At 42.0% G+C, this 10322-nt stretch overlaps 1 pseudogene; it reads right to left on the bottom strand.

The window, feature by feature from the left end:
• Nucleotides 1-1023: 1023 nt before the first annotated feature.
• LOC147462510 (uncharacterized) lies at nt 1024-10043 on the bottom strand (annotated as a pseudogene).
• Nucleotides 10044-10322: the final 279 nt, after the last annotated feature.

The following is a 10322-nucleotide window of genomic DNA, read 5'->3' as shown; positions in this document are numbered from 1 at the left end:
CCATGCATATTTTCAAACCCCTAAGAATCTATTAGGCCATGCTCTCATGCAAGGTGGGGCTCACCTTTGGAGCCTTAGCAAATTCAACAAAAAGGGGGTCACTAAATACTTTTTTGTGAAGAACACTAGGTATTTTGGTGGGATTTTTTATATCCATCTCCATTCTGAATTTGAAGTGGTAGTTACAAGGCAAAATGTGGACCAAGAGCTGAAAAATCACCTCAAAATTTTTGATAAAGTTTGGAGCTACCACAGTGAGATATGATTTTTTGTGTGGACCCCAATCTGTCCACTTTTCTCACAAAGTAACCCATACTCTTTTCTCACCTACTTTCCTACTTCCACACACACACATACTCATTCCTCTCTATCCCTCACTCAAACCTGCAACTTTCATGGTTTCTTTCATCTTCTTCACCATTCCCATCTCCCCTTACTCCATAGCTCAAAATTATCATCTCTAAACACATATAGCTCAATTTCTCTCTCTAGAATCAAACACATATTACCATAACCTCTTCATCCTTTCACAAAAGGAGAAAAAATCAGCAAATTACCAACCTCAAGATCTACAAAAGGAGCAGTTTGATCATGAAAAATTCAAATTTTCCATGGTCACAAGAACTATACCGACAGAGTTCTACAACCGCTCGCTAGAGGAGAAGGTGGAAAAATCCCTTTCCATCTTGTGGTTTCCATCAAATTGTGTATATTTTAATACTTCTCTTACTTTTTATCATTGTATAAATCATATAATTCGTCTTGGGTGCATATACCATGTAATTTTACCCCATGCTTCTAACTACAAAGTACTAACACTAACCACTAACATACTAATACAAAATAGACATTGAACTAACCATAAAATACACCTCACCTCAAGCCTACATGTGCATAGTAACTCTCTCTCTCTCTCTCTCTCTCTCTCTCTCTCTCTCTCTCTCTCTCTCTCTCTCTCTCTTGGAAAATTGTTTTGTTTTCTTATATTTACAATATCATTTTACATACTGTCATGATTTCTCATCAAACTATCAGTTTGTTGAGGACATGCATCACTCTATCTCTGAAATCTTTGTCCTTGCATCTTCTATCATCCTGTCTCTGATGACCCTCATTGGCACAGTGCGATTGATCCCTGTATTCTTTTCAAAGACTTACAATTTCTCATAGACCATATAAACCATAGAAACCAGATTCTAAAGGAGTGCAGGGCAAACTGTAGAGAAGTGTCATGCTCCGTGTTAACTTTAGCAAATGTGAGCTTATATTTGGTAATTTGAACCCCCCAAGCTGTATAACACATGTATTCATCCCATTTCCACCATTCTACAAAAATTTTACAATGCCAGGAAACATGTCTCACTGTTTCCAATTTCTTACATCTAGCAGAAGTTCCATTTGTGAAGCCTTTCCTATTCAGATTTGCAGCAGTGGCCAGAGTGCCTGTACCTACTCTCCACAAAAAGAATCTGAATTTAAATTGATAAGGTACAAGCCATATGCTACTGAGTACATTGTTCCACCATAATACATTCATGTTTAGACTCCATTGCTCGTTACATCTCTGATACATATTGTTTTCAGGCAAAAGCAAAATATAAAATACATATGTATGTGATTTCCACCAGTTGGCTGAGTGTCCTGGAAGAGCCCAATCTCTAAATCTGTCTTCTTCATTAACTGAGTTGAACACTGGCAAGTTGTATACATGAGCTCCAAGCTCTTGCCAATCCCTTCTGCATCTGTACCCCAATCCATATTGTCTTCTTGCCACTGCAAAAATTTTCAACTGTAAGTTAGAGTCCAGCAGCTGACTAATTTGAGCAATTCGCTTCTTTGACATAGACAATGCAGATTTTCCAAGCAGTTTAGCAGGAGGTACTTTAAATACAAAGCTCCAAAATATATTTTCAGCACCAAGTGAATTTCCAGTATATCTCATTCTTCCCTTCCAGATAAGAGTAGAACAAATTTTTTTCTAGGATCTGATAGGCATTGTGGATGTTTCAAATCCTGTGTTCAAAGGGGCTATAGTAAACAGTTTATCCCAAGAGTTCATCTGCCAAGTACCATGAAAATATACAATAGCCTGGTCTATGAGTTTCCACATACATATGGCCCAGTCAGTATCAAAAGCTAGCATATGCTTGATGAGGCATGCCCTTCTAGCATCAACATGAATCTGTAATTCAAAATATGCAGGCCACCTAGCTGATAGGGTGTGTTTATTTTTTGCTAGGACACTAATGCACGAGATGCTGCGGAGATGCCCCAGAGAAATTTAGCCACCATCAGAGAAACACATTTCTAAAGCATGCCATCAGTCCATGCCAGTAGATGGAGGTAATATAACAAGTAGGGACTGAAAATAGACTGCACTATTCTAAGCCTCACACGGATTGGCCATTCATCACAGTGCGAGCCAACAATTTTGGTTTGGACTCTAGCTACAACCCACTGTTGCAGTTTGTTTTGTGGCACCTCCACTCCTATTGGGTAGCCCAGATGTTTGAACACCTGGCATTTATGCACTCTTTTACCAGGCCACACAAGGGCAACAAAATCTATGGCTGATACATCTATCAAAGAAGACTTTTGCAGATTCAAATGCAGACCAGTTGCTACAGCAAACAAATCATGTACTTTCACAAATCTCATGATGTTTACATTATGAGCTTTCAAAAACAGAAATGTGTCATCAGCAAAGTCCTTTCCTGCCACTTGTTTAGAACCAAGCTGAAGAGTTTGCAGACGTCTCTTGTTAGCTAAACAGTCCAAATAAGCATACAGAGGATGAGTGACTACTGCAAAGAAAAGGGGGCTTATAGGGCAGTCTTATCTAACAGACCTTGCAATGTAAACTTTGTCTGACAATCTGCCATTTATGAAAACTCTTGAATATGCATTCTATCCAATGAGGTAAATGAATCCACTGATTTTAGGTCCAAACCCCATTTTGCTTAGGACACCAGATACAAAATCCCATTGTACTGTGTCAAAGGCTTTCACAAAGTCAATCTGGAACATAACCATATCTTGATGAGTGGCTAAAGCATGTTCAATACCTATCTACACAGTAAGAATGTTGTCAACAATAGATCTACCTGCTATAAATCCAGTTTGGGCAGGATGAATATATTTCCTAAGCTCAGGTGAAATTCTGATTGCTATGGTTTTAGCCAGAATCTTGTAGAGCATTCCCATCATGGTGATATGCCTCCAGTCTGCCAAGTATTTGGGAAATGTGTTCTTTAGTATCAGCTTGAAAATACCCTGCTTGAGTACATGATCCATGCATTGAGAAATCCACACTGCATTGAGCAATGGACAAACAATTCCTTTCAATTCATGCCAGAAGGAGATCATGAACTCCTTTGATAAGCCACATATGCCTGGGCACTTTTCATTGGGAAATTTATGCAATGCATACATTATTTCCTTGTCCTGTAGAGGTTGCTCCAATATGTCTGCTGTAGCTTTCTCAATGCATGGATTCACTGTATCAAGCAGGGTGTGAATAGCTTGCTGTCTGGTTTTTGAGTATTCAGGTTTCACATTGAGCAGCTCATTGTAATAATGTGAAACCTTTTCCAGGATATCACATCCCTTGTTCAGAGGAGGCCCATCATCCTTATGTAATACCACTAGAGTCTATATGCTCTTCTTGTGTCTCAATTTCTTATAGAAGCTTTTTGATGCATCTCTACCATCTTCCACAACCCATTGCCTACATAAGAAACTCTGTTTAACAGTTTGGGCCAGTTCCCATTCCAGAATGGTGGCTCTAGCCTCAGCCAATTCCTGAAGCTCACTTTGACACAGTACCATGTTCTGAACAGCTTTGTGAACAAGTAGCTCAGCCTTGCACTTGGATTTCATCAGTTTTAGATTCCTATGTTTGGCTACTATCTTACCAACAATTCTGATACATTGTTGCATCCTAGAGACATTACATAGCCAGGTAGCTAGGGGGTTAGTGTAATGCTCAGTTGCATACTGTATGAGATCATTAACTTGCTGTTTGAAAGCTGCATGAGTAAGGGGTTTAGTATGACCATACAGATGTATATTCTCCAAAGCATAATCAATAAGGTTAAAAAAAAGTGGAAAGTGATCAGACATGGCAGATGAAACATCAACAAACATTTTTTTAGAATTAGGCAGCCAATGTGAACCAATAAAGTACAGTTTGTCCAATCTAGACCAAGAGTTCTGATGAGATGTAGAGTGGTAGGTGAAACCAGAGGATGGCCTGGCCATAGCCTCCCAAGAATCTATGAGCTTAGCACCTTTGTGAAAGTTTTCCCATCCAGCACTCTCTGTAGCATTCATGACAGTGGATAGAGAAGTGGTATGAGCAGCATGCTCTACCATATTAAAGTCACCACCTATTATACCTTGGGTCCAATTTAGACTAGATAGCCAGTGCCAGAGGTCAAGTCTTTCAGCTGTAGCATTAGAAACATAGACATTGCAAATATGCAATGAACCCAGGGAGAATCAACATTGAAGACAGAGCATCTTTCAGAGTGATGGTCAAGTACCCATTTGTAAAGAATGAGGATGCAAGAGAGCTACACAAGACAAGCACAAAGCACACAGAGATGGAAAGCTTCTTCTTCTTCTCACAGAAAAGAGAGTACAAAATGACTAAGTGCTAAAGCTGAAAAGTAGCACATATGTACATGCGGTCACTAAGTGTGAACTCACTAGAAGCATACTAGGCTGGCACTATAAGTGTAGTCCAGCCGTAAAATCACTGACAGAGATCCTCTGTGTCGGTCACCTAATGCGCCAGTGAGTAAATGCCGTAAGCGTCCAAGACCCATAGTGGATGCCAGCTCAGGATGTAGAGCTCGACATCTCAACACTCCCCCTCGAGCTCTGCATGTCGTAGAGTCCAAGCATAGTCCGGAAACTTCGAAGCTTCTCAGCTCCGAGGGCCTTGGTAAAAATATCCTCTATCTTCTCCTCTGTGCTGACGTAGACCAAGTCGATGTCGCCCGCCAACACTCGCTCTCGAACGTAGTGGTAATGGACCTCTATGTGCTTGGTCCTGGCATGGAACACTGGGTTCCTAGCCAACTGCATGTTGTTGAGGTTGTCACAATGGATGACAATCTGCTGGTCCACCTACACTCCCAAGTCCTCAAGTAATGCGTGTAGCCAAGCTACCTCGCACGCCGCAACTGCTGCACCTCTGTACTCGGACTCTGTGCTCAATAAAGCAACCGTAGGATGTTTTTTGTTGCTCCAAGTAACAGCAGCACTCCCAAAAGAGAACATGAAGCCACTCGTAGATCTCCTATCAACAATGCTACTTGCCCAATCTGCATCTGTATACCCATACAATGCTAATAGAGCATCTGCTGCATAGAAAAATGCGTAGTCAAGAGTCCCTTGCACATACCGAAGTGTGCGTCGTACTCCATCCAAATGTGGCTTCCTCGGAAGCTGCATGAACTGACTCTCCAAGCCTACTATGTAGCTCACGTCTGGCCTTTTGATAGTCAAGTAGATTAGACTACCCACAATCTTCCTATACATCTTGACATCCTCAAGAACATCACCCTTCTCTGCACTCAGCTTTGCATTCACATCCAAGGGAATAGAAATTGGCTTACAATCAGCCATACCATACTTTGACAACATGTCCAAAGCATACTGTCTCTGTGGACAGCCATACACCCTCTGGAGTCCTGATCACCTCAATGCCAAGAAAGTAGCGCAACTCGCCCAAATCTTTCATTTCAAACTCCTGTTTAAGAAGACCCTTCACATGGTCAATCTCCATAGCATTGTCAGCCACAATAATAAGGTCATCGACATATATGGTAATGACCACAATCCCCATATCACTCTCACGTACATAGAGTGAATGATCAGCATGAGCTCTCCTAAAACCAATACTGACAAGATACTTGGCAATCCTGTCATACCATGCTCTAGAGCCCTGCTTCAAACCATACAAGGCTTTGAGAAGCCTGCATACATAATCTGGGTAACCTGGATCGACATAACCAGGTGGCTGATCCATATACACTTCCTCTTGCAACTCACCATTCAAGAAGGCATTCTTTACATCCATTTGATGCATAATCCATCCTCTAGATGCAGCCACTACTATGACAACTCTCACAGTCGTCATTTTTGCCACTGGATCAAAGGTCTCCTCATAGTCTATGCCATACGTCTTTGCATATTCCTGTGCGACCAGCCTTGCCTTGTGAAGCTCAATGTTACCATCAGCCTTATTCTTGGTTTTATACACCCATTTACATCCAATAGCTTTCTTGCCACTTGGCAATGGCACCAACTCCCATGTGTCGTTTGCTTCCAATGCAGCCATCTCTTCATTCATTGCATCATCCGAATGCACATTTCCAACTGCATCCTCAAAACATGTGGGCTCCACATCCTGTATCACCTTAGCCATGTAGGCTTGGTGATGCACTAGATACCCATCATAAGTCAATTTCTGAAGTGGATTTTTGACTCTGTTAGATTTGCGCGGTCCTTGGTCACTCCTTTGCCCTCTAGCATCTTCTTGTACATTCCTTACACTAGGTGTCTTGATGGCCGGAATTCCAAATTCCTCATCAAGACTTTGTTCAGAACCATCTGAATCCATGTCTACATGTGAAAAACCTGATGATGCATCAGCCATAAAGGGAGGTTCATCAACCTTTTCCTTCCCTTTTCATGATATATTCCCTGTACCTGCTGGTGGAGTGACCTACGTACGTAGTCTACCATTCCATGGCTTCTCAACAGAGCCACGAGAAGAGGACTCTTGTGGTCCACTCAAAACTTGTGACTGTGGCCTCACATTTTGTACAACCACATCATCTTTTACATCAGCCCCAATAGTGCCATGTGCATTACTGTACCAGTTGCTCATCTCATCAAAGACTACATCTCTGGTAGTAGGATTGTAGCACCTGTACCCCTTTTGTTCGAGGGAATATCCCACAAGAATACATTTCTCTGCTTTAGGATCCAATTTCCTACGCAACTCATCTGGTATGTGCACGTAAGCTATGCAGCCAAACACTTTCAAGTGTGCCAAATCAGGCTTTGTACCTGTAAACGTTTCCTCAGGTGTTACATCATGCACCGCAGCTGTAGGTGTCCTGTTCATAATGTACACATCTGTATTTACAGCTTTAGCCCAGAAATGATGAGTCATGTTCTTCTCATTCATCAATGCACGTGCAACCTCTGCAATGTGCCTGTTTTTCCTTTCTACGACCCCATTCTGCTGTGGAGTATATCTGCAGTAAACTGCCTGCGTATACCATGCATTCACAAAAAATATGAAAAATCATTGGAGAAGTACGCTCCCCCTCCATCTGACCTCAATGTCTTGATTTTCATATCTGTCTCCTTCTCAATCATGAATTTGAAGTCTTGAAAGTGACCAAACACTTCACTTTTGTTACGCATGAAGTAGACCCATACTTTCCTTGTATGGTCATCAATGAAAGAGACATAATACCTGCAACCATGTATACTTGCAGTATCGGCTGGACCCCAAACATCTGTGTGCACCACCTCAAGTGGCTTTTTACATACATTGCGCTCATGTGGAAATGAGCCCTTTGACTGTTTTCCAAACTGGCATGCTGCACACACTTTATGCATACCATCCACCTTGAATTTGGGCAAACCTTTTACAATCTGTTTTAATTGCATGCTGCACAATCTTTGCTCATTGACATGGGCAATGCGTTTGTGCCAAATGTCAACATCAGCCACAACACCTGTGCCCTGTGCAAATAATGCATCTTTTACCTCACGCATGTCTACATTCAACGTAAACATTTTTCCCACACTTTTGCCCTCTGTGATCAGCTTACAGCCATTTTCGAAATCTTCTACATAACAACCATTCGGATTGAAGCGAACCTGGAAACCCTGCTCAACCATTTGTCCAACAGAAACAAGATTCTTTTTAATGTTTGGGACATGAAGTACATCTGCTAAGTACTTTGATTTCCCACTCTTTGTATTTAGGGGTATGTCCCCTACATGAGCAATGGGGTGAGATGTGTCATCTCCTGTTTGCACATAGCCTGACACATCTGGTTTTCACATATCTCTAAACCACTCTCCACGAGATGTCATGTGATTAGAGGCACCTGAATCCACATACCAAACACCATCTTGGGTGCAATTCTCTGCAGTCATTGTATTCATTACATGCTGCATAACAAACATGCGCTTGCTTTTGCTATCATCTGCATCTCTACTAGTAGATGCATAGTTTCCCTATTCTCTCTTTCCACTTGCTTTTCCCTTTGGATAGTCACGTGACATGTGACCTCTTTCACCATAAGTCCAACATTCTCTGCTGTCTGCAGTATGTTGTTGCCTGCTTGATCCAGCACCACAACCTCTTTGACTCCCCCTGCCTTGAGACTGGTTTTCCCTGCCACCTAAACTGTTTTGATTTGATTGACCTTCTCAAAATTGGCCCCTGCAAACACTTGGGCCTCGACCACGACCTCTACCTCTACCTCTGTTGGAGTTAGAATAGAAGGCCTATTCAAAATTATTTCTGCCATGAGAAGAAGATGTGTCAAGGTTCTTCTCCTCAAGAATAAGCATAGAAATCAAATCTTGGAACACGGGGATGTCGTCTCTTGTATTCATGGAAGACTTGAAATGTACATACTCATCTCCTAGGCCATCCAAGCATGCACGGACAATGTCATCGTCTTCCACTAAGACTTTAATAGGTCCAAGAGCCTCAATGATACTCTTGATCTTCAAGGCATAATCATTGATGGAGAGGTTGTTCCTCTTAACCTGATTTAGCTCCGACTTTAGTTGAAGCTTCCTGGCCTTGGTGTTCACCTCAAACACTCTGCCTAAGTTTTTCCATGCAACGGTGAGGGTTTCAGCATCGTGTAGATAGCCCATCATGCCATCTGTGATGCCCATAGAAAGCCAATACATCACTTTTCTCTGGCCTTGTTGCCAGTCCCTCAAAGATTTTCTTTGTTCTGTTGTAGCATTTGCCTCGGGAATCTCTGGTTCCTTTTCATTGTCTCCTTCTACATAGTCCCAATAAGCTTTTCCTTTTAGGAAATTAGTTATTCTGAACTTCCATGCAGGGTAGTTATTTTTCTCAATTTTCTCAGTAACAATCTGACTGCAACTGTCAGACATCTTGAAGTACTAAGACAAAATAGCTGCAATCTGCAAAAACCTGCAAATCTGCTGAACCTGCTATCATGGTACCTGTAACGCTTTCTACACTCAACGAGTGTCCACAATCAAGCGTACATACAACAAATGTACTTGTACAGTAAATCTCTATGTACTGCACTTTGGAGACCTTTGGATTGCGAACGAAGAGATTGTGATGCTCTTGCTCTCTTAGCCTCTCTTGCCTGCACCAGGCTCTGATACCATGTAAAGAATGAGGATGCAAGAGAGCTACACAAGACAAGCACAAAGCACACAGAGATGGAAAGATTCTTCTTCTTCTCACAGAAAAGAGAGTACAAAATGACTAAGTGCTAAAGCTGAAAATTAGCACATATGTACAATGATGGTGGATGAATTTTGAAAGGCCTTTTGCTCTGGATGAATTTTGAAAGGCCTTTTGGTCTCTAGGCGAGAAGAAAATGACTTCATATAGTCCTGACCCATCGTAGAACACTTTATCAACTACAACCTTCTTAAATCCTTGATCAAGAAACCTTGCAATTTCATGCAAGGGGGGGATTTTCCTAGTGAAGTACAGAACGATAGCTCGTGATTTGAATACAGATACTTGAGCCATAATTGATTGGGCAGGCAAAGTAACCTTGTGCATCCCCTTAACAGAAGGGTCAAAGGTTAGGGCCTGAGTTAAGCATGAGGTAAGAGCAGTGACTGACAACATCTCTCGTTCAGAGACCAAGGGAGGCACGGATGCCTCAGAGGGATTCAAGCAAAAGGGGGTGGGAAGAGCCATTGCTCAATTTAGTCAAGAGAGGACCTGATTGTGTAGCGTGTTGAGAGTTCGGCGAGCTATGGCGAGTTTGTTGCATACACAGCCCACCTCCAAGGATACGCCCACGAGAGAAGGAGTCGAAACAGTGAAGATCTGCAGGCCAGGTGTGACCTAATCCCCGATCGCAGGAGATCTAGTCATCCCCGTCATTTTTTTCTCTCTCTCTCTCTCTCTTTCTTATCTCTCTCTCTCTCTCTCTCTCTCTCTCTCTTTCTTATCTCTCTCCTTCCTTAACACTAGGTTGGTAATGGGACACTTTTATGTCCTGGGACACTTTTATGTCCTGTTAAGTGACCATTTTCCTTGAATTATGTCA

The sequence above is a fragment of the Adiantum capillus-veneris genome, chromosome 2 (assembly GCF_014529385.1).
Source record: "Adiantum capillus-veneris isolate H3 chromosome 2, ASM1452938v2, whole genome shotgun sequence".
NCBI classification, from domain to species: domain Eukaryota; kingdom Viridiplantae; phylum Streptophyta; class Polypodiopsida; order Polypodiales; family Pteridaceae; genus Adiantum; species Adiantum capillus-veneris.
This window is presented reverse-complemented; position numbering and strand designations above follow the sequence as displayed.